Here is a 26,445-nt window from a genome sequence, read left to right as displayed (position 1 = left end):
AGATGCAATTGCCAAGACTAAGAAATTTAAAGATTTAAAATGAATGCATTAATATTATATTTGGATATTCTGCAGATATCAAAAGGCCAGCTTGTAGGTCAGTTTTCCATTGACCTAATCTGAGGTTTATGACACTGGGATAACAAGTGTCTGCCAGTCACAGCATTCCAAATTGCATGCCAACTCTATCAAAGTTAAATTACAGCTGATTCAGGCTACCCAGTGCCAGTCTCCCTGTCAGATCCCTGTGGACTGCAGCATTGCTGTGATGCTGTTCCAATAAAATGTGGTTTCTTATTTGGTTAAGAAGCAATCAGCACCCCCACCTTGTGCCTTCCATTGAAATAGCAGGCTATAATTTAAGAAAAAGAACTATCCTTCCTCACCTTTGAGAGCAAGAGAAGGGGGAAACAGACTAAAATCCCCGTTGATAAAATAACTTGGGTTGGAAGCAACCACTAATAAGGCAACACAGATTAACTACATGCCCAAAGTCAGATTTTACTCAGAATCTGTGGTAGAAGTGAGATAGTTATAAGCTGGGGTATGTTTCAGAGGCAGGATTTGGACCATGGGGTATCTGTTTCTTTGACTACTTGGTAAGGGTCTATCAACCCAGAGAATTGAACTCTTGCTACAAAAAAAGTAAATAATTACAGCTATGATAATTGTTCTCTATAACAAAACTCAGTTTTACCATCTGCAAAAGAGTTACACTACATGCAGTTTATTATGGTACAGTGATACAAGACACATCACAGCAGTTTAAAACACAGATGTGAAAAAATTGGCCTGGAAGCTTTGGCATACCTTAAAATCAAGACTATAAATACATAACTGCCATGGTTAAGTTTCACTTCAAGAGGGTAAGACATTCAAGAGTTACCACTTACTAAAAGGCATAGTATTGTCAGCAGCATAAACACCATTTTTAATGCCTAAAGCATGACAGTAACACGACTGAGGCAGTTCCATCTGTAGAAAATAAAGCTAATGACTGTCTACCATAATGCAGAAATGTGTCTGATGGCCTAAAAATCAGTCAGCTGGGAAAGGAAATGGGGTAAAAAAGGGACCACACTTTCTAGGTGCCGTGATTGCTCACTACAGCAGCATCTCTGCTATCCGCTGGAAAGATGAGCAATGGGACAAGTGAGCTGCCAGATGTCCAAACTGAAAACTTACATATCAAAAGCTTTGTAGCATCCAAAGCCTAAATTAAATTTTTCTGAGCTTTGCAGTAACTTCATGAGGTGAATATTCAGTTCTGCCCAGCCCACACTAGGTGTCAGTCCTGCCCCAGTATGGCTGGGCACAGGCACGTCGGGATACAGGGAACGGATATTCCTAAAACACCAAGTTTTTCCTTCTAGATTACTAAGGGTCACTTTTGCATAGTGGCCAAAGAAAAAGAATAAAAACAGCTTCCTGTTCTCATGGACAAATATTAACAAACTGCATGCTTTGTCTTTAGAATGCGTTCTTGTTAATCTAGGATGGTCCCATAACTAAACTTAAGAAAGGTTACAAAACAGCCAACATGTAGCCACAGTAAGTACAATCTGGTTTCTGCAGGGAAATAAAGAAGCTAACAGAATTTTTACTTGTTTTTAGGAAGATGACATTTCCCCAAGAAAAGGTAAGTCAAAGTTGTTCTGCCAGAAGCAGAACTGAGGGAGCCTGTTTCTCAACAGACCTATGGCAATTGTTTCTTGGACATCTTTGCTCCTTCTAGCCTTTGGGACAGAGACATAGCACACAGCTTTCCCAGCATGCTTATTGTATTGATTAGTACATGTTGATTTGTGGCTAGGGACAGTTCTCCTTTTCCATCCCTTGGTAGGGTACTGCTTTGAATCTCTGCTCATTTGTGAGCATTCACAAAGTGTTTGAGAGCAGAGGTCTAAGTTCCTACTCTTCTTTCCAGCTTCACTGCAGCTGGCCATGCTATTCCTACTGTTGGGATGTCTGACCAGGGTGATTGTACACACTGCTTCCCTAGGAACACCTTAAAGATCTAATCAGGTCAATAAACTTTGCATCCTTCAACAAAACTGCTGCCTACCTGCTTGCTTACAGGTCCAGCACTCCCAGGGCACAACAGTTTACAGTACAATTCTATAAAATGAGACTTAGCTTTGTCCCTATGGCAACAGACTACAGTCGTGTCCACACCCCACTTAGGAGATGGGATTGCAGTTTAATTGCCAGCTTCAGTCTAGCTAGTTCAAGAAAATGTTACAATACATCCTTAGTATACAGGTTAGGGTCTCAGCACTGAGTACATACTCTTTAACTAATGCTCATGCTGTCATCACATCTACTCCTGAGACTGAATTTTCTGTCCCACAGCTGCAGAAATATCACACACACCTGCAAAGCAGCACTTGGTAGGAAATGCACACCATGTTATCTGAAATTATTTAGCATGCACTTTACAAGAATATGATGTATTCAGATAAAAGATACAAAGTGCACACAGTGTACCTGTGTCATTTCCACCTCACCCCCACAAAAAAGACAAAACAGAAAAACCCCACCACAACAAAAAACCAAACCCACAACCCAGTTACTTAATATGTTTGTGACTAATATAGACACAGAACAGGGGAGGCAACACTTCCTGTACCACAGACAGAGGTGCCCAGCAGGCCTTGGCTTCATTTGGCCCTTTTGCCTAGGAATGTTTCCAAGTACCACATTATGCTAAAAAGCTCATTGACCTGAGTATGTCTGAATTCATGCCATCAGGGTAACATTCAGAAACCTCAATTAAATCTCTGCTTTCCTTAAACAAAATTCATATCTACCCCTCACAACACTGGTTCTGGTAGGCCTGTGAAATTTCACGTGCCACAGCAACACAGGATGAAAACTATTTAATCCCCTGTATAGGGCTGGTACCATCTTCAGTCACTGGATATTTCTGCTAATTCACACAGACTGGAACAGCAAAGGGCACTCAGCCTTCTCAAGACACTCACTGGGGAAGGAGTTATGCTCATTCCATGTCCTCAAGCTGTGAGGAAAGTTGATTCTGGTCTCAAACATTGGCTTTGTTGTAAGAATTGGAAAAGTCACACAGCAAGGTCTTTTGCTTCTATTTCTTAGATTTAGTCTAGTATTTATATAAGGGGCAAAAATGCTTCAGAAAGAAGAAACCATTAGGTTATTCATTTCAGTCTTGAATAGATCTTTTGGCTAAAGTAACTTGCCATACACAATGTGCAAATTGATTTGGGTGCCTGGATCTGCAGTTACTTGATTCACCATAAACAGCATGCCCAACTCTTTGTTTTTTCCTAACCTCATAAGTACAATAATGGGAATGGAGAAAAACAAACAAACTGTTCTCAAAGTTTCTGTGTCAAACTTGGCACCCCAAGGCAAGTCTCCTTTCCTCATAGAGAGGACAATTATCTCTCCCTTAAAAAGCTGTGGCATGCAGTCTTCAAATATGAGTTTCATCAGAAAAACCTGCTATTCAGGACCAGAACAAGACCCTAGGCCAGATATTTAATGGCTAAAGGGCAGTTTGCTCTTGATGACAACATAAGCAAGGAGACTTGTGGACAAAACACTGTGCATTCCCAACCACAGTAAGCACATCTTCCAGTATTTCTTATCTTTAAACTATACAGTCAGAAGATCAAGTCAAACCCCAGTTTCCATTATATTTTCTGAAAACATTTATCTTGTTCATCTGTGCAAAGCCTAACAAAAAATAATTATCAGTATCCTACTACATAATATTAAATTTCCTTTATTTTTACAGAGAGGAGAAAGACTGTTTTAACAATCCAAGTTAGTGACCCTAAATTCAAGTGCTCAACAGTATATCTGGACATTGCGCAATGCCTAAGTCCCAAAGAAATAACAGCTAAAAGAAACAGTGCAGTAAGAGCTCCCCAAATTTTTCCAAGACATCTCCAGATAATCTGGCAAACAAATAAAAGTCACAAATCTCACAGGGTTTCTCCATCCCCTGTGATAAAAAAAAAAATCTCCCTGTCAGCTGCAGATATAGATTCAGACTGTAATCACCCTGAAAATACCCCAGGGAAGGCATCCAGCACTCGCACTCTTTACTGAAGAGGATTTGCAGGTGCTCCCTCATCCTCCAGGTTTTTTCATTATTATAAAAGAAACACCCTAATCCAAGTTAGATTTCCTGTTCAGAATTGCACAAACCATTATTTCCAGACAGCTAGAGACTTATTCTGCTTCTCATGCTGTCAGCATCTGCCTCATACAGCACTTACTGTGCCATTAAATGCTTCCCCCAGCTGTCAGCCAGGAACACAGAGCTGCTTCATCTCATAAAAAGCAGCTCTTCCAACTCTTCATGCAGGGTCCATCCACATTAGTTAAAGAATAAAATGCAGGCAGAAGGAACAAGCTAGGCAAAACAGTATTTTAATGATCCACTTATCTCCTGGGGCCTCACCTCATTCAAGCTGTACAGCTGAGAATCTGTATGTCTTTTCAAGGGGAAAATTCTCTGCTAAAATCAGCCTCACCAGTACATTAGAAGCATTTGGTCTGCACACGTGTTTTTCTTGCTGGTCAGTCACATTTAACCAGTGTATAGCGGATTTCTAGCAGTCTAACTGAAATCCAAAACTTTCAGCAAGTGTAAGGAATACTATGCCAGGCACAAATTATCAAATTTAAGAGGAGGCCCTGTAGACTGATAAGCTTTTTCCTTTAAGAAGGCTCACAAAGTGTTCTGTGATAGTCACAGTTGTTTAAGTCACCAACCAAATGGAAATAGTTGTTTTGGCCACTTGTTGCCTGCAGCTATGCTTGCAATGTGCTTTTAATGGCCACCAAGATATTAAGAAATATAAGAGACAGTCATAATGCCTTGAATGAAAAGACTGATAGTAATATTTAGAGAACAGGTACCACATACAGACTACTTTAAAAATCAGAAAGCATCAAAACCATCTCCCCCCAAAAAACCCAAAACAACACACACCCCTCAAAAATAAAAATAAAAAAAATCACACAACCTTAAAACCCCCACGAAATAGCATAAAAGCCACATGGAAGGCATTTCTGATATTTAAGCCTGATTCAACCCACTCTGCAATAGCCTTCAACTCCAGGCACAGTGGGTGGGAGTTAAGAGTCAGACAGTTTAAAATATGCTGTGCTTATGCCCTTGCACCACCTTCCAAGAACCACCACAGTCACAGCACCAAACCTGGCAAACAGATACAGTCATCACTTCAAACCTGCAGCAAGAACTTCCCATAGCTCTAGATATTCCAAAAAGTGAACTCTGTCTTAACATGGGCAAGAGGAGCAATGTGTTGCCATACCAATCCACTCTGTACCTACAATCAGAACCCAGTGTATCATTAACTAGCATCTAAACTATTAGAAAATTTAAATATGAAAAAGTCAGGTCTCTCCAATATGTTGCCAGTCTACAAGATTTGGAACTAAATGCATATTTCAGGCTTTTCAAAGAAGCTTGGTCAGATTTTCTCCAAAAGCTGATAGAGCAACTTAGGAGAATGGTTAAAAAATTAAAAAAAAAAAAAAAAAAAATAGGACTGGGCAAAGACTGGAAGAAAAAACAAGACAAAAGGCTAATTTTGTACTGGTCTAATCAGTCACAACAGTGATTCATCAAGTTAAGAGATAAACTGCTATTCCATATAGAAGCTGAACTTAAAATCTCTTCTCTCCCAATTCAGACATTCAAGAAAGATTTTATTCTTTGTCAGTTACATCTGAAAATATTTATATTCTTTAAGCTACATTTACAAATGAGTTGACTGGAAAACTAGAGTTAGAGAAGTCAAAATGAGGATCCAGGTATAAAGCTGCCAGAGACTCCTGGCTGGTCTTCTAATGTGCATGACAACTCCTGCTTACCTGTCTGAAAGGAATGTTTTCAATTCTTATTTCAAATCCAGAAACCTGGAGGGCTCCAGGGACAAGAACTGAATTCAGCATGCCTTCTTCATCAATAGGATTGTATAAGCCTCATCTAGACATCAAAGCCTCTGGGGTTTTCAAATTTTATAACTAACACAAAGCAAACAAAAAAACCAAACCACACATGTTCTTTGTTTGCACACTAAGTATACATCTGTTCATCTTGAGTATTTTCAAATTATTAAATATTCTTTTCACACAGATGCTTCAAGGCTGACAGTATGCACACCAAATATTCACCTTCTGTCCGAAGTCAATTATTTATTCAAAGCTGGTTCTGAGAACCAAAAAGGTGGGCAAGTCTGCCAACTACATGCAGCATATTTCAGGAAAATGACTCACTAAGTTCAGAATGTTTTACACATTTAATTAAGCCTTACGCTAACTCCAGTTGGCAAGCAGGAGTATGAATCATGGAAGCTGGATCACAGGAGAAAACTCAAAGCTACACAAAAACTTAACTGCTTGCTTCTGCAGCTGAACAATGGCTTGCTGAAGCAGGGATCCAGGAGGATACTCCTCACTCCATAGGAGTATAGCACAGATAGGAGGCAAGGGGGAGGCAGAAGGGAACTGCCATGACTTGGAGCCCAGAGGCTGAGGCACTGTCACCAAACCCTCTGCTGAACCCCTCTGTGCTGCCTACAGACATTACAACACTCATCTACTTCCCTCCCCCTTTAGTGCCTCCCACCAAGGAAGATGTCTGCTTCCAACAAAGGATGGAACCTCGAGTTCAAAGAGGCAGTGGTAATGGTGTCATTAGCACCATTTTTGTGTCATCACTGTGCACATCACTGCATATACTATTATTGGACATATTAAGCACTGGAGTATTCTAAGCCCCTTTACTGAGATAGACTGCTAGTAAAAGAGATCAAACTTGCACAAAATAGTCCTGATGCTAAAATAAAAACTATTAAGCACATATATGCATTATCCTGTTGTCCACAGGTTTCCCACTCCCACTGCTGACAGCAATGAACTAAAGTAAATAAGAACACAGAAGAGAGCTTTGAAGTCTCACAAAACCACAAAAACGTGCAATAGACATTTAGTTTAGAAGGATTTGCAGATGTGCCATACATAAGCCTCTATCACAACCTTTAGAAAAGTAGAGCAGTAGCATGTATACACACCACTAGCTGGCTGCAAGGAAACAAGTGCAGTCATTGTCCTTCGCACTCTTACAATATGAATTATGTAAAGTAGTTCATAATTAAATTCCCATACACCCACAGTGCTGTTAGTGTATCCCTCTCCATCCTCAACATCCTGACCTGCAGGATGACAAGCTTCCCTTATTAGACAAGGGACACAGGCAAACAATCTTCACACAGTCAGGATCTCACTGTTACCATTTCAGCCAGCACAAAGCTGCACAGCTGAGGGTATATGTTCTGCAAAATAGAGGTACAAGGTGATCAGAGGTCCCCATTACAGCAGATTAGGCTTTTGACAGGCATGCTTGGATTTGCTTCCTTGGTCAAGTTGAAAGCATTAAGAAACATCCTGTCAGATGCAGGTGCTGCCCTCCCCTAGTCAAAGTGCACTGGTGTTAAACATTGAGCTCAGAAGAGAGATATTTGTGGCAGAGGTTGTACTGACTTTCCAGACCTGTCTCACTAATGCACTTGAGGCTTCAGGTGGCCACACCTACCCTGCAAAAGGAAAGATTAATTCTTCAACTGTTCCCACACTATTATTGTGAACAATGCTGAACTCCTCACCATAGTTACCAACACTGAGCTATTCAGACAGCAAAACTCTTCATGCAACCCTAAACCAAGCCTGATTCAAATCAGTAAGTAATCAAGGAAAAGCTGTCACCTTCTTATACCTTTTCATTCACCTTTATATCCACAACAATATCTTGTAAAAGATATGCATCAAGCCTGGATATCAAGTCATATTTAGTGTTGTGCTTCACTGCTTAAATATTTGTTGAATACTGGAATCAGATGTTTATAGGATTTGATCACTTGTCTGTCTACAGAAGTAAACAAACTAACAAACTGCAAACTGACAAATACCATTCAAACCTACAGACTACAAGCTGACAAATACTACTCAGATCTCTGAGCTATGTTAATCTGCCTTTCACTCAACAAGACTGTCACCCACAGAAATATATTAATATCTGCAATAAGATTTCTTCTCATGCACCATTTCCAGAAGAAATATCTCTGTGAAACCAGATGCATACCCTGGAGCTTCAGGGCTACCCTCCCTTCCCTGAAGGGTGATAAAACCTTATCCCAGTCTAGGAAAAACTAACAGCAGGAAATTCAAGAGAATAAACCAATCAGATATAGAAATAAATTCAGACACACACCACAAAACTCCTACAGATTCTCTCTCGACAGATCTTCTGACTCTGTTCTTTGGGTGGGATGTGCCCTGTGCATCTAATCTGCAGCTTAACAAATTTCAAAGAAATCAAGCCTAAGCATTCAGATTTGTAATTTTGTTCAAGTATTTGGTTGCTAACTGTACAAGAGACCACTTTATGTGAACCTGGAGAGTTGTTTGAGAAGGAAAGCCCAAGAGCACCTGTGTGCCTCAAGCTACCCAGCACACAGCCCTGCTGGGACAGGGCCCTGCCCTTGCTTGGCACCCACAGGGCCAAGGCACCAAGGCTCCTTCTGACAAGCAGGGCAGCCCAAGGATGCTGCCTAGGAAAACTTCCCTCTGGAGAAAACCCATCATCTCCACCTCTGCAAACAGTTGCAGGACAGGCTCTAAGCAGACCTCACCTCAGAGGCCTGCTGTCAGGTGCAGTCAGGAATACTGCAGTCAGGAAGCTGGGATTCACTAAGCATCCCATGCTTCAGCTTTCATTTCATGAACAGAAATCAGCCCTCCTCATACTGCTACACTCCCCTTTCTAAGGAGCTCCCAAGACTGACTTGAAAAGAGATGAAGAGACCAAGCATTTCAAAGACTTTAACTGAAATAATAAATAAATAACACCCCCCTCGCCATGCCCTCCCTATTCAGCTGTGCAGAGTGCTCAGAGCAGCTCAGACCACTGCTGCAGCATTTCAAGCAGGATTTTGGAAACAGTTTTCAGATGACAGACACTCAGAGGAGGCTCGTTGACATAACCAAAACACTACTCAAGCAGTTTAATTCTGTTGTAACAGCTTCCTTTATAGGAAGGATGAGTCACAGTCCTTAGCTTTCTTAAGAAAGAAATAAAGCAAAACATGTTAAAAGCTGCTGTAATATATACTGTACAAAGTCTCTCAAGACTGTTCATCATAATAGAAGGCTTGTTAAAGGAAAATGCAGGAGATTATACTAACTAAACATGCATGATTAATAGCACAAATCAGGAAGCAATCCACTCAAATAACAGGTCTCATGTACAAGAGTATACCCACTTTAACAGCACCATACTTCTCTTTGTTCTGTTTGCAATCTTTGCTTCCATAAAATGTAATGTTAAACATATGCATTACCTTTTTCCCTGAGTTGAAAATTGAAGATTGGACTGAAAATATAAAGTTTTAGATTAGTAAATGCTGAGGAGCCCTTAGTTACTGATTACTGAAGGTGAGAACTGTAGTTGCTGGTGTACAAAAGGATCAGACTTCTTGTTCAAGTGCTAAATATGAATAAACATGCACAACCTGCACACTTAAACCCCAGACCACCCTAAATAACTAAAGACACAAATGAAAGGGATAGTCTGTACTTCAATCATCCATCATATATTTGAATGCCAGTTAGAATCCACTATGCTTTCCCCCTCTTTTTTTTTTTTTCTTATGTTTGCTATCAGAAAGAATACTTCTAGACCAGATTAAACAAACCTAGTAATCACTGCAACTACTGATCTCACACAATTAAAAAGAGGAGAAAACATATACAAAATAAAGACAAAAATCCATATCCACTTTTGATGAGACAGGTCTGAGCAGGGACAGATTTTGTCATTTACAAAACTCCTCACATCAAAACTGAAATGTTTAGAAGACTTCAGGTTTCTGCCTTGTGTAATTACAAAGAGGTCATTTGATCATGATACCTACCCTTCAAGAAACTTAGATATACCAGGAATTCTATATAGATGCTGGATCAAAGTTTTGAACAGCTGGGAACTTGCAGTTAATTTCACAGACACAGTATTGTAAAAACACCCACCTGCTACCCTAGACATCAGGTCTGTATATTCAGCCCCATACTTCCCTGCTGTTGAAGCAACTATCTTCCACAGAGGTGATACACAACATGACTTTTGTGGCCAGCTCTCAGGAATAACTGGCTGAATGAGACAAAGCATCCAGGTGCTCAAGAAGAGCCAATTTGCTTTCCTTCTTGACTGCTAAAATTTATGCAGTGTTGTTTTTGTTGCTGCTCTGAATACTTCACCTGCCACTTGTAAACGTCAATATCGTTTTTGTGAAACCCTGAGTGTAATAAGCATGCCTGAGTACGGGTCACACATTCTATAAACACAAAACTTCTGCAAGTGAAATTTGCTTGTTCAAAATGCAGCCAGACTAATTTATTACCAAAAGCTCAATTTCTGGTCAGCAGGGAAAACTAGTCAAGTCTTGAAAAAAAGAAACTGCACCATGAAGCACATAACTACCTAGAAACAGGAGCTTAATACTTGACATCTCCAATAAAAACATAACTTTTCTTTGTCTAACTATGCCCATTTGAGATTTTTTTTTTTTTTTTAAGATTTAGACCTATCTTCTGATTTTTCCTATCAAATCTTTGGAAGAAAACAGTCAAAGCATTTTCCTCCAAAATAACAGTGCCTATCCTCCTTCTTTGTCACATTTCTTATCGTGAAATTTACATATCAAACTTGGAGAGTAGAAGAGACAAAGAAAGAACTCATTTCAGCACAAAACATTATGTTCTAAGGAGAAAATAAACCTGAGTGAGCAAGAAAATAGGAGCAATCTAGTAGGAAGTAAAGTAAAACAATTGACTTCCACTCTATTATAATGAAGAAAAATGAATTTTCTCACCCTAGAGTTGTAACCATCTGTGTGTAAATTGTAGTTTCCATTTTAAATAACATCTCCTTAGGAGGCACCATACCCATCACCTAAACAATTTATCCTTGGCTCTAGGGACTGCCAAGTGACTCATCTCTGCTGATGACACAACTCACTCACAGCCAGCACACTCTTGGGCACCAACAGCCATTACAGTATAAGATTGTTTTCATGAGGGAATGGTTTTCCCCAGATGAACTTTCATATTTTTAGTAATAACTCTTGTTCAAAACCAAGCAGCCTAATTCCATGAAGCATTTTACATCTTGCAAATACTGTCAGAACCTCTTTTCCCTCTTCAGCATGACATTTGCTCATCTGTGACCTCTGCAGCACAACATTTATTTTAAAAGCTTCCAAACACAGTGTATTTGCTGTGCATCCATGTGCCTGTCTAATTGATTAAATCAAGAGTTAGTCATTTTAGTGTCCATTTAGCAAAAAACATTTGGTTGGTTAGCTGTTTATTCCATTAGTAAACAGTGCAAACTTAAAAATCCAGCAGAGAACACACCAACAAAACCCACAGTCCCCGTGCATGGTCCCTGAACTCTGCAGGAACAGAGATTAAATCACCATCACACCAAGGTCCTGATTCAATACAGGCCAAGAAGATCAGGGCCAGCAGAGGTAAAAGTTACACTTCAATAGGAGGGAGCACCAGATCCCATCTCAAGGGAAGCTCTCCTGCCAACCATAATTGTCAGTGACATTCTCTACCAGCTAAAAATCCATCTTTTAGGGTCTCAAGAGATACAGTTAATTTGTGCTGCTGAAAGACTAAGATGTCTGAGAAGCAGAATCTGTCACCCTTTGGCCATGGAGAGAATAGTTTCAATGAAGGTTGCCATCCACCACAGACAGCAGCATTTAGCAAAGGCTGCAGAGAGCCAGAGGGGTTGAAAAATCCTGAAAAGGGTTCACAGACTTTTGAAGACGTTTTTTAAAGTGCTGTTTTCTTCTCTCTAATGCATCAGAGCCACAACAGAACAGTCTGAATGCAGTAATTCAAAAAAGTAGCAGTGACTGTGCAATAACAGCTAGAACCAAAAAGTGTAATGTGAAATCATATGTAAATGTGTTGCTAAACTTATATGTTTAAATTCAAATATCACAAATCTTTCAGATTATATAAGTTTTTCTACACACCTCTTATCCCCCCAAAAAACTGAAGTTTTCTATGTCTCTATTTGCTTTATGAAACACACAAGGAGGCATAGAAAGAAAAATAAAAGAAGCTAAAAGATATTAGGCTTTTTTTATTGGTATCTCCTCTAGGTCTGTTTCAATTCAGTTGATGAGACAGTGACAACAAGAAACCAATTTACAAAGAATCAGAAGTAACAAAATTCTATTTCAGTAAGAGTAGCACAGCTGTTGCCCTTGTCAGCTGCCCCTTCATTGCTGGGATTCTGAACAGAGGTGCAAGAGAAGGAGACATTTCATTCATTCCATGACCCCAGCTGTCTCCTCTCACATTTTAGCCACACAGTCAGTGAAAAAAAACTTTCATCTTTATCCAGGACACACATTTTTATCCACTATTTTTCATGGAATTAAATAGAAACCAATATTCTGTTGGTTGCCTGATCAACTTCATTCCAAAACAAATTCCAGTTATTTGCTCTTTTTAAAAGTGTTAAAAAATAGGCTAACACTATAGATAATACAATTTACATTACATATAATGTAAATTAATATATTTTGAGAATTAAAAAAATTTCTAAAAAATCAGTTTACAAAGTTATTACCTAACCAAATCCTTCATAAGAGCTAAATACTAGGGATTATTTCTTTTAATTAAAAGCTTTCAGTAAAATAGCTTACACTGCCTACTCCACATGCTCAAAGAACTGTGGAAAGGAGAAATAAATGTTTCTTAAATACATCACCAGTGCAATTTTGTAAGAATAGATGTAGGATCATAATTTTCCAGTCAGGGTCTGGAAAATAGATGTCCTCAACATCTATTTCTATAGAGAGAATAAAGTCATCCCAGGCAGATGCCTACAAATCTCTCTTACAAAGGTGTGTAGCACAATATCTGAATTTAAAATTACTTACATATTATGATTATAAAGCATCACTTAATACAAAAAAAATTCATTACTTCAAGCATTTTTCTTAAACAAGGTTCCTTGTTGTTGGGTTTGGTTGCTTAGTTTTTTGGAGGAATTAAAAAACCCAGTATGTTCAATAAACTTGTTGCTGTCATCTAGCAACCCAAAACAGGCATCCATCCTCAGAAGCTTTCACATCATATTACAAAATTGTACATCTCTACACTTTGTGCCATACCACTCATTTGGCAATAATCTTCCTATTTGTTTTTCCCTGAAAGGAAAAGCTCCTCTTGTAGGCCAAGTTTTTTAATAAGGTACAAACTTCTTGTGTGTGTGCAAACATATATACCACGAAATGTCTTGTGTTCTGTGATCATTCCTGACAACTAAAACACAACTCACAAAGCATCAGAAAACTGAAATTATTTTGTTTGAAGGACCTCAATGCTCATACTAACCTGTGACTTACCAGATCAACCACAGAAATTCAGATTTTCTCCTTTTGTTGTGCAGTCATTTATAATTACTATTAAAATCATCACTAACATACATTTGGTTTTATAATGTATTGAGCACTCAAACCAGATATATTGAGACCTTTAGTTAATTGAAGTGGGAGACAAGATTAAGTTCTCTACTGGAAAAAAAAAAAAAAACTAAAAAAAATAACCAAAAAAACAACAACCACTACCTCTCCAACTTTCCAAGAAAAACAAGTTTTTTAATGGCAAACCAGAATGTTCTGACCTGCATTAAGCTCACTGCTGGTTTTTTTTAATGAGACAAATAGATATACCAACAACTCTAGTGTTGCACTGGTTAAGCTGTTTTGACATAGCCCTAGTGAAAATCACAGGAAATATCCTGGAAGTATTCCCTGTTGTTTCTGCAGCTGAAAATTATTCCAGCCCCTTTGAAAGAGAAGCTGCTGCTGGTGGTTCAACATTGCACTAGCACAGATGTGCCTCAGCACTGTGGTTGATAACCACCACTGACAAGCTGTCCAGGAATAAGCAGAGACCTTCTTCAGAGACTAGGAATGCTGTTATGCATAGATCCTAGCCATCCAAGAATCCACTTTATCCACTCTGTTATCATCTGAAAATCAAAAAACAATTCAAGAGATTGTTGCATTGATGAACTCCAGACACAGGTGATCAACAAGCCAATAAGGGAATTTGTTCTGCTGGACATGATCTGTACAAACAAGAAAGAACTGGTCAGGACTGAATTTCAAGAGCAGTTTTTCTTGCAGTTCTTGTGAGAAGAAACTGAAGATCCCAAGACAAAAGAGAAAAGCAAAAGTCAAGATCACAATTGTAGACTTAATCAGAACAGATTTTGTTTCCTTCAGGCACCTACTTGGATAAATCCCATGGCAGATGTCCCTGGAAGACAGAGGGGTACAGGAAAGCTGCATAATTTTCAAGGATCACCTCCTCCTAGCTCAGGGTTTGGCCACTGACCAACAAAAAAAATCATGCAAAGGCAGCCAAAGACCTGCATGAATGAACAAGGAGCATCTGAAAAACCTCAGAAATACAAGAGAAGTATATCTAAATGGAAAAACAGAAGTGTCCAGGAGGAGCATGAAGACCATTGTGCACATAGTGGTGGTGCCAGGAAAGCCAAAGCCTTTGTGCCATCGAATCTGGTGACAGAGGTAGAGAGTAACAAGGACTGATGAAGTTCTATCAGCAGTAAAAGGAATACCTCTGGTCCTGTACTGAGCAGGGAAGGAGAGATTGTGACAATGGATACAAGAAAGCCAAGCTACCTTGGCTTTTACTGGTAATTCTGACTCCCAAGCCCCTGAAAAAGGCAGGAAAGAAGGGTTTGGGTTTGATGGAGGAGGGTCAGGTTAGGGTCTGTTTAAACAAACACAACCTGCAAAAAGAATGTGGGACTCGATGAGATACATCCATTAATGCTGGAGGAACTGACCAATATCACTGTCTGGTCACTCTCAGTACTCTGAAGATGCATGGCCATTGGAAAAGCATCTTGAGAGGTGTGAGAAAGGATGTAGGTTCCTCTCCTCAAGAAGAAATGTGCAGCAAACTGCAAGCCATTCAGCTTCACCTCAGTACCTGAAAGGGTGATGAATCAAATCCCTCTGGAAAGAATTCACAAGCATATGAATGGCAAGAAAATTATTTGCCATAGTCACCACAGATTTGTGAAGAGGAAAACTGTACTTAAACAACCTGACAGCCTTTACCATTTTGAAGAATGAAGGTGCAGGCTTCAAGTAAACTTCTGACATTGTCTCCCACATCATCTCAGACAAACAAAAGGACTGATAAGTCAGATAAGTGTACAGTGAGATGGATCAAGAAGTGAACTACAATACCCAGAGGGTTGTGATCAGCACAAAGTTCTCTTGGAGTCAGTCACTGGCACACCCCAGGGATCAAGACTGGCTCTTGGATTATTTAACATCCTCATTAATGATTTGGATGATTGGGCAGAGTACACAACTACAGGTTTGTAGATGTTACAAAACACACTAAAAGCTGCTAACACCAGACAGTTGCACTGTGTCCAGAGGGACTTTTGCTGACTGGAGAAATCGGCCAACAGTGCAAAAAACATGCAAGATTCTGTACCTCAAGAAAAATAACCCTATGCACTGGGGGAGTCACATAGCTGGAATTCATCTTTGCAGAGAAGGACCTGGGCATCCTAGTGGACAAGCTGAATTATTACAGCTGGTTAAGAAACTTGCAACACTCTGGGCTGTATTAGAAAAGGTGTTGCCAGCAGGTCTAGTGGAGTCATCCTCCCACTCAGCATTGCTGAGACATCTGGAGTGATGCTCTGCTCTAGGCTTATGCAGTTAAAAAAAGAAAAAAAAAAAAAAAAAGATATTAACATTGTGGAGCAAGTGAAGGTGAACCACCACAAAAATAAACAATGGAGGAGCAGATCTGACCTACAAAAAATGTTTCTGAGAAAGCTGCAATTGTATCCCCTGAAGAAGACAATGCAGGAGACAAAGAATGAATAGAGAATGTGTCTTATTCACATGTATAGATATCCAAAGAGAGAAAATAAAAATGAAAGAATAAGACTCTGCAGTGATACCTCCAGTGAAGTGCCAGGAGGCAGTGGGCACCCACAGGAAATTAAACATGAATGGATTTTTTTTCCTCTCTGGGTGATCAACCAGGCTAGAACCAGGTCCTAGAGAGCTTATACTACCTTCCATTCAAGATACAATTGGATGCAGTGCCAAGAACTTTCCCAGACCTGGCACTGCCTTCAGCAAGGCAGGAAATGCTGGGCTAGATGATCTCCAGAGGCACTTTCCAACATCAGATTTCTATGTTACCACAAACATTTTTTGCCTTGATAGCAGTAACATTAGAGCAACAAGTATGAGATTTCCACTGATGTGCAGGTTTCATGCTTTCCTCATTGAGATCATTCAATGCCATTTTCCTTCAGCTCCTAAAAAGGATCACAGGCTGTTACTGCCATTTTTGAAACTTGATCTTGAAGATCCAATAAATTTATATCCTCACTATAGAAGCTGCACAAACTGCAACATGTGCTTGCCATGAGCTACCAGCAGAGCATCCAGCTTTGCTGCCTCCAATTTTTTGACTCACACTTTCACCAGTGCACATAGAATCAGGAGAAATTACATGTGTTTGGAAACTGCAGAGGAGCTAGGAGTAAACCTAGGTACAGCCATTTTCAATTTTCCCATGCATCTCTGTTTGTGTATCAGCAATTCCACTGCACATCTGCTCTACTTTCCCCAGGAGCCTCATGCAGTGGTTGAACTAGAGCACACAAATTCCCTTGAAAGGATAAAACAGCTCAAAGCAATGTTACAAGGTAGATTCTGAATACTGTAATTCCAGAGTACTGCAAGCTGTTTTGCACATACACTTAATTAAAAAAATATGACTGAATTTTGCTACCAGCTGCACCTTCAAGAAGTTTAGATGGAATGCCAACACTTTGGCCTAGACTAGACCACAAGACACATCACCCTTAAGTATGCTGGGACCTCTAACCAGTACAGGTGTTCAGACTTATTCTCTGTCAAGAAAAGGCCATTTTGTCAAAAAGAACCTCTTAAGGAAAAAGCTGCATCCCACAAGTCTAAGCAAGAACTGCTGCAGGAGTATAAAATCCTCTTAAGGAAATTTTCATCCACTAATCTGCTTGCTTTTGTGGCAGGGCAAACAGGGTCTGTGGGATGCTCCTCATACTAGGGAAAAAGCCCTGAAGTCAACCCTCAGTAATCTGGGTGACAGTTCTAGAGCAGAGCTGACACAGTGCTCTAGGGCCAAGATGTCTCAGGAACATTGTTCAATCCCACAATCCCATTAATTTGTGCCCCCAGGACATTTAAAGAACTTATCCATCAACAGGAAAATCAGACTTCAGAAAAAAATGAGAAGTGCAGTTTTACAATGTATTTTACCACCATGCCATTTGTCTGCACTGTACACAGCATGGAAGGAACAGCAGGAGGCCAACACAGCCTAAAGGAGGTTATTTACAAAAGCATCCTTTAAGCAGGTAAGAACCATTGTATCACATGATTTAAATTCTCTGCTTAAGTCACACTAGCATGTCTCAAAAAAAAAAACAAAAAAAAAAAAAAAACAAACCACCAAACAAAAAACATTCTTTGGGGTTGGGCACAGTACAGTTATCAGTCACCTGAAGAGTAGGTTGCTCTTTGTTACAGGACAAGTTTCATGGAAATGGAAGAGGCTTACAGACTAAGCCAGCAAAGGGCTGGAATAGCATGGCAGCAGCAAAGAAAGGGAGAAACGAATCAGAAACACCATTACAGATATTAAATTGCACACTTCAGTGTTTACATCAGAAAATGAGAACACAGGATTAGGGTTTCTATACCAGCAGTCATTACATGCCTTTTTTTTTTTTCTGCCAAATTTCAAACTTAAAAATAAGAAGCGTCCTTAATGAAAATTAACTAGGTTTAAATTAATTTGGGAAATGAAGGTTATATTCACAAAAAATTCCTCCTAAAACCCACAAACCAGAAATTTTATCTTCAGCCATTTGCTCAAAGAAAATCAGGAGCCAAGCTACCTAAACCTAATTTCTTCCCCAAGCTTCTTAAAGAGTAATTTACTGCTCTTTTTAAGAAACGGTAATGGAAGGGGGGGAAAAAAAAAATCCATGGGGAAGTTGCACTCATTTCAGAGATCAAAGCTGAGATTTCTCTTTCCTTCCTATCATTAGAGGGTTAAACTATGCCTTTAACATAGTAAAAATTAACAAAAACACATCCTTGCACAGAAAACCAGACATCAAAGGTAACTTTTGTATTTCAAGGAGTAAGAGATACCAGGAAGTTGATCTTCAAAAGGTTGCTACTTAGACATGCATCTTTGCAGCCTCCCTCAGTCCTGAAGGGATCCAGTCTACTTTCCTTTTTGACAACAGCAAGTGGCTATGGACTGTCAAGCACACCTTGGCTCACTCTACACAAACCAGCAGCACCTTGCACTGACACATGGGACCAGTGCCAAGCTTTGACCTCAACCCATCGTAATAGAGAATGATGATTTGACCTTGCTACTTTATATCTTGATGACTTACTTGGCATTTAAATACCTTGAGGCAAGACTTACCTTTGCCTGTTGCTGGTTTTTTTTATTATTAGCACAATAGTACAGTGCTACAATACCATAAACAACAGATTAATTTGAAGCAAAGGGTCAGCTCAATCTAGCTGTGAAGAGCCAGTCAAGGGAACAAGCGGTAATGATTCAATTTAATCGTGAATGAAATTAACTTACACACAATTTACAATACACAAACCTTGTTAATATCACAGTTACTCTTTTTAAGGTCATTACAAAATCTTCACAGGAAAATTGCATACCACAAGAAGTTGTGTGCTGTTTCTGGGAAAAAATGAAAAGCCAATATCTGTAAAATAAAATTCCCTAACCTCTGGTTGAACACCTTTTTATTCCTCGCTTGACGTCATAATAAGAGACCAAAAACGGGTTGGCTTTGTATCATGACAGCTACAAGCATGTGGAGAATAACTACCAGAGACATTTTGTTTTGTGAAGACAAAAGGTGATAATATAATAATTTGTTAACATTTGTGTGATCCATGAATCAGTAGATTTACCTCTTTTACAGGTTCTTCATCCAGGGCAGCATCTTCCACCACAGTCTAGTAAACAGAGAGAAGAAAAGAGAAGAAAAATCCTGTAAATATACACTATCAAGAAAGACAATTTTAAGCCAAGATATAGCACAAAATACAGTCAATTTAGATTTCAGCAGTTAAATTGCTTTCAATTCATCCTACTATGGTAGGCTTGATCAATTCTTCATACTTAGCACAGGTAAATTAGCCTTTAAATCCATAAGGACATGCTTTTTCCAAGATACATAAAATGTTAAGAGAAGAAAGCATAATAGAAGAACTATTAAAATTGCTGATGAATAGTTGAAGACAAAATTGTCCTAGAATGGATAAAAATCAAAAGATTATTACTGAAAAAACTAGAGAAACAGAACATCAGTTTTTGGTGGGAATGGCAAATATAGGCGTATATATAGGAGCAAATTTTCTAAACACTCAGCTTCCATTTTAGTGCTGTGCTCACCTAAAATCCATTAAGTGATGAAACCTTTGGAAAACAGGTAAAGAGATTACCTAGAGCTTGATCAGACAACCCCTTCTCAGGAAAAATATTCCCAAGGCTGTGTTTCACTGTCCTATCCATCCAGCCTGAATGGGATCAATAACTGCCTGCTCTCAAAGAAATTCTAGAACAGCAAATATCCAAATTTTCTTGCTTACTTGTCCAACACAATTAATGACCTCCTGAGTCAACAGGTGAAACTCTAATCTTCCTTTACACAAACATAATATAGAACATGCCCTTGATGCACTCTTCCTAATCAAGTGATTGATTTACTATAAAAGCTGTATTTAATATCTGCAAGTCATTCACCTGAGTCATGCACAGGCACTCATAAATGTCTCTGTTTTAAAAGGGTTTTTGGCATTAAGAAAGGGGAGGAGAAAGAGGTCCATATGCATCAAAGAATTAAACTGTCTCCCTCCTTGTCTACTAACTGTGAAAAGCTTCTGTGAAAAAGAACAACTTGCAGACAATCATGAAAACATTTTATCCCACACAGATTCAGAGACCATGACAGTTCTCCTGAATCAGTACAACCACTAGTGTTTAAGCTGCATGCAGCTCATTAAAGAGTAAATGTTTCTGCTGTTTGAAAACGCCCTCATGGACAAGAGCCCATAAGAGATGGAATTAATTTCTATATGCTTTTACTAGATTTGAGCAAACAGTACTTCAGCAAATCTATCTACAGCATGGTCTAAAACGGCCTTAAGCTATAGCATATCTGTATTATGCTTAGAGACAGCAATAAATAGACCAATAAATGGCGCTTTATCTGTTGTGCCTATCTAAACTGCAGGAGTTTATTCCTGCAATTCTTTAACCCTCTAAACTCTTTTTAAATGAAATCTCAGCAAATAATAGAACAGTGTAGCTCAGCCATGCTATTCTTTCAAGTAGGAAATGAAAAAAAAAAGCACCACCAAAACCTACAAACCCACATATCTGATTAAGTGCCCTTGCAATGGGTCAATTAGCATTGGTAAGGAGATCCACACAGCTTCTTCTGAAAGAAAGGTCTAAATAGTCCTCTACCAGCAAAAGAGGTGACAGTACAAAGATGTTTTGCCAGGCAATTGAGCTTTAGTACTGGATTTACCTTGTGTTCTAGGGGAGTTTTTCTCAGAAATTGACAACACAAAAAGCAATGACTGAAGTGGTTTCTGGGCCACAAAGGAAAACGATGGGCATACAAAAAACAAACTGATTTTAGAAAGAAGGGAAGGAGGAAGAAAAAAAAACAAGTGTGTATATGCACTTTGAATACCAGTCAATGGAAAGGTAGATTTGGGAGGGAAGCACCATTTCTGTGAGGTTCAACAGGAAACAAGTCACCATAAATATAGTTACACAAGTCTTCCTAAGTGATTTAACAAGGAGTCAGCTAACTTCTAAAATAAAATCAGGAATAATACACAGTTTCCCAGCTACAACCTGTTTATTATTTCTCAGCTTCCTTGCATCCCATGAAGTGGAACAAGTTACAGTATTCAGAAGTGAATTATATGATTTAAACCTTTGTAAGCCCTCCACAGAGGACTCCAGCATGAACGGTGCTGGTAGAATATATCACATTGTACATGTAAACAATACAGCAGAAGTGATAAACTCACAGCTTACATGAAACCTCTCCTGCAGTCCAGCAACTCTTTCTGAGTCAAGTGTTTTGTGTTCTCCATAACCTGCCTGGCTCAGTTACACTCTTATCTTTCCCTTTCATCAAAACCCTGCCACAATGCTTCCAATCAAAGGGATGGGGGATTAAAAAATTAACACCAACCTCCCCTCACCTCACAAGTTTCATTCATCTATTTTTACCAGCTGTCTGCTACAAACATGCATTCCATGCTACAATGACCTGAAATACTTGAGTGTTTGTGCACTGCTCAACACTCCCAGAAATACTGAGCAATCTACCTTGTTCCATTACAGTAAAAGAATCATAAAATCATAGAATAACCCAAGCTGGAAGGTACCCACAAGGATCATCAGCTCCTGCACAGGACATCCCCAAGAATGACACCGTGTGACTGAGAGCACTGAATGATGCCTTTCTTGACACGAGACAACCTTAGATTTCAGGTAATGAAAACACGGCAAGACAAATTGTGAGCACACTAACACATCAGCTCGCTAATTGCCAGAGCATCGGGTTTCCAATATGATCCGGAAAACACAGTCTTACGCTAAGAGGCAATGGGGATGTGGGCAATAAGAAACCAAGTGAGGTCCACGGACCTATTCGAGCCTCAAATTACAGATCACATACTTCGTGTTTAAATGCGAGCCTGAGTCCGATTCAGCCCGCTTTGTGGGTTTCCATCTGTTGGACAGGCTCCTTCCTTTCCAGCCGCCCCAGCTCCCCGGGGGCGCGGTTCCGACCCGAGCCCGGTGCCGGGCGGGCGGACAGGACGGGACAGGAGAGGACAGGACGGGACGGGACATCCCGCACTGCCCGGGCTCCGCGGCTGCCGCTCCGAATCGCTCCGCCTGCGAGGCAACAGGTCCCCGAACCTCAGCGGCGAGCAGAGCGGGCGAGGGATGCTCACCACACCCCATCTCGTGATGCTTTTTGGGGCAGCACCGGGGTGCTTCCCCGGCGGGAAAGGGGGCCCGGCAACACCGCCGCAGCCGCTCACCTCCGTCTCCATGGGCTCCACCTCTATGCCTTTCCATAGCTCCAGCAGGTGGGCGATCGGCATGCTGGGCGATTCCTGCCTGGGGACGGGATGCAGCAGCAGCAGCGCGGGTCGGCCGGCGGCGGGAGCGGAGGCAGGAAGGAGCCAGGCGGGGACGGGACCCTCCAGGCACCCGCTGGGCAAAACAGCACCGCTGCCCCGGGGGAAAGCTGCTGGAAGCGGGGGCACGACAAGGCAGCGCAGGACTCCGCAGCAGCCAGCGGATCCGCGCCGCCCCGTCCCGTCGCTCCCGGCCGCTCTGGAGCCGAGGAAAGTTGCTGCGGAGGATGGATGCTGCGGCTCCCGGCCGGCTGGGCTCGCTCTGGAGCCGGGGAAAGTTGCTGCGGAGGATGGATGCTGCGGCGGCGGGCGCTGCTATGGCAACCCCGGCGCGGCCCCCCCCGGCCCGGCCCCGCCCGCAGCGCCCCGGGCTCCCCGGGCACCGGAGCGGGAGCGGCGCCGAGCCGGGCTGGGGAGCCAGCGGGAAAACCGGCCGGCTTAGCGCCGCTGTGCAGAGCGCTGGCGTCGTGACAGGCTCTGTTAGCTGCACGCTCTAAGGTCTACAAAGCCAAGTATTACTCCAGTCTTGAAAAGAATTAACTATCATTTGCTTTACTATTTTATCTCCGTGCTACGAAGCCTGTAGTAAAGTCTGTTTATTCACATGCCCTTTCCTCCTCCTCCAGATCTCAAAAGCTATTACAACCTTACTATAGCAAGCATGACAACACATCACGTGCCCACGGGGATTTAGGCAGATATTGATTTGAATTCTCCTCAAATTTAGGACAAAACAAGCATTTTAACTTCTTCAGCCAACTTCATCGGGGCTAAAAGGTTTTAGCATTAAGTAAATCACAGCTCTTCAAAGAACCATTTTGGAACAAAGAGTCAATATGCAGAGTGCATTTTTCTTCTGTTCCGTGATCAAAATGCCATAGTTTGCTTCCATATAAGCATTGCTGTACAAATTCAGGACAAATTTTCATTAACAACAAAAATTCTTCTGATAGTCTACAAAGGAAAATTTAAGAAGGTCTCCTCCAGTCCCATATCAGCTTCCCCAAGCTCTATTTAAAATAAATAAGCCCCCCTGTGAGTCAAAACGCTAAAAATGGTTAGGAAAATCAAATTCACTAACCATAACAAAGAAAAAAAAAAAGTTCTCAGCCAGATCCACAAACAGAGCCATGCATTGAGACATGGCTGCGAGAACGCAGTCTTTTAATTGTGGTAGAATATAAACACTTTTCTTGACATCTGTGACAACATTTAAGTAACAACTTGTAACACCAATTATGCAGTTTCATCTGCTTTACAGATTGAGCAATTAAATATCTAGATCACTGCCTTTACTCACTGCTCACCAAAAAAGTGTAGTGGGAATGATGTTATTCTCACAACAGACATGCCACTGAGGTCAGAAGGAACCTTTATCAACCAGACATATTATCCCTGAGAAGACTGTACATGATTGCATCACATGCCATCATGATTTTTAAAATCTGTCTAACTCCAATATCCCGAGCTGCATTTTAGACTTTAAGATTCAAAGCTTGGATGCTATAGGCTGAGAGCAAAGTATCTGCGACAACAGGGAGCTGGGGAGGTTCAGATAATCCCAGTGGAGGCAAATCCAAGGTTTGGGGTCACTGCACTGCAGTCAAGTTAAAAATATGCACATGCAGATCTGATGTTTTTTACAATTTTTCCATGAACTTCACTTAACTCTTGACACACACAGTCACATGGTTCCTTAAGTATTAATCTGTTATCAAACTGGGAGATCAAACCTCAAGTTTATTCCTAGACCAGTTTGGTCAGTCTAAACATGCATAAAATAAAAACAGGGAAAAACAAGTGATAAGATCTTGTTTTTCCTTTGACACTTACACTTCTGTTATAAGCGTGATACATGTATTGTGCAGTAGACTGCCTATGTTCTTTCAGCACCAAGATAACTTGAACCCAAATTATATATTCAAAAATAATTGGGCTAATGAAGGCATGCATTCCATACTCCATTTCTTATCCCTTCCTAACAAAGTGCAAAAGTTTTTAACCCCAGCTCAAATGAAAATGCAGGTTTGGGTGGTTTTGCCCCTGCCTTTTATTTTGCAGCATCACAAAATCAGGAATAGTCCACTTCCAAAAATACCTCATGAGGAGCAGAATAAAGAAATAGAAGGGAAGAGGGAGATGGAATATGGAGTCAAAAAACCACACAAAAGTGCTGACAGAAATTCAAAGAAATTGGTCTCCGAAGACACAAGAAATCTGGTCAGAGTAAGAAGTACACATCTCCTGTGTGAGGAAGCACTGGACACTCGCATGATGATTTTTCATTTATTTTTACCTGTCTCCTGAGTGGTAGCTAATGTCATTGCCAGATGCAGAGAGGGGGATTAGATACATCAATATCCTGCTGGGTTACAGTAACTCCTACACTAGCAGGAGACACACAAGCACAGAAGAAAATTTCTTAAGGGCATTGTGTACAAATCATATTAAGATACTTTAATAACTTGCATGTCTGCCGCTTTGTGGAAAAGAAAAGGACTACTTCCTCATTGAGGCACAAAAGGGAAGAAGCACAGAGAAATATTATCTTCTGCCACTAGGTCAGCACACTTCCAAGTTCATGACTTCAGAGCTCATTTGAGTGGAATCCCCTCATGCCAAAACACAAGCATTCATCTGCATGCAGCTTGGGCTCAGAGTCACTCAAAGCTAGAGCTAGGTAACCTCCTCTCTGTCCAACAACCTAAAGAAGTACTACTCAACATAGAAGCCAGCAAAAAATCCTGTCTCTTTTACAGGCATTTCCACTGTCTCCCCTCTGCATTCAAATGCTTCTTCCTGGTTGCCACAGTACAAACATCACCTACTATTAGGCTGGCTACACTGCCAGACCAGCATCACCTGCCTGTTTTTTATTCCTATACTTCAATCAAGTATTCACTCAAGTGAAACTCACGTAACTTTTTGGGACAGCACTGACTGCTTGTTTATCAGTTCATCTGCAGCATTACACATGCAAAATTTCACTTCATTTTCAGTAACTCCCAGGCAAACACAAGGTACTTGGAACATTTTCTTAAAGGATAGAATCCCCCAATGCCAGCACTGAGAAGAGATCAGGTCTCTGAAGTGTCAGTAGCATCACTAAAAGTGGGAGGAAGAAAATTGCCAAGAGCAAAGTAGAACACTCCCCTGTCCCTTTCACATGCTGCGCTACAGAGCATCCATAGAGTGCATTACTTGTCTGATATCATTTTTGGCTTCTAAAGGACTCCTGGAAAGCCTTGAACACTCAACTACAAAAGACTCAACCTCTGATCACCCCCTAATCTCCAAAGAGATAAGACTCTGCAATGTGTGCTGAAGTTCCCCTAAAGGTCACTTAAGAACAAAATCAGAGTAGAGCACTAGCAACATTTCCTGCAGATTAATCCAGTTTCCACAGGCACAAAAAAAGGAATTTCTTTGGCGATTTCCAATGGTTCCTGCTACATACCATAGACAATAAAAGGATGTATCTGGGGCATAAAAAACTCTGTCATGCAGCACATAAGCACATTTCAAGCAAGCAGTCATCTTATAACCTCTTTATTCTGTTGCATATTTGTACCTATGGAATAAGCACATGGGGAAGTTGTCCTTTCTGTGAAAAAAAAAAATCCTCCTAATGTCCCTAAACAGAAAAAGACCAAGGCACATTGAAAGAATACTTCAACATACCTCACTTGATGGTAAATGTTTGGATAAACTGGAGGAAATCACACAGACCATTGTCATGATGTATATCCATCAGCTGCTGCTCTTTTACCATAAAATGCAGCCTTATGGCAGGAAAGTAGAAGCCATGGTCTTTGAGGCTCATATGAGACTTCTACTCCACCATCCCAAATGTGAAAGAAACAAGCTGTGCATGACTAGTTTCCTATAATCTGTACAGTCAAACTTCTACTCTCCCTGGAGGAAAGCCAACAAACAAAATCCCTCACACTACTTTTTCTCCATGAGAGCAGGTGTTGAAATGCTTTAAGCTCATTCCTAAACAAGA

At 40.5% G+C, this 26,445-nt stretch overlaps 1 long non-coding RNA gene across 3 annotated transcripts in view; it reads right to left on the bottom strand.

The window, feature by feature from the left end:
- Positions 1–26,445, bottom strand: part of LOC306798662 — a 78,226-nt gene that overhangs the window by 47,082 nt on the left and 4,699 nt on the right. For 2 of the 3 annotated variants that reach the window (XR_013773429.1, XR_013773430.1), the window contains exon 2: positions 19,176–19,220. This is a non-coding gene — a long non-coding RNA (uncharacterized lncRNA). Of the gene's footprint in view, positions 1–19,175; positions 19,221–22,340; positions 22,498–26,445 lie in introns of those variants that run through there. The other variant, XR_013773431.1, reaches the window with a different exon arrangement.

This window comes from Erithacus rubecula, assembly GCF_903797595.1.
Source record: "Erithacus rubecula genome assembly, chromosome: 2".
Lineage (NCBI taxonomy): Eukaryota > Metazoa > Chordata > Aves > Passeriformes > Muscicapidae > Erithacus > Erithacus rubecula.
This window is presented reverse-complemented; position numbering and strand designations above follow the sequence as displayed.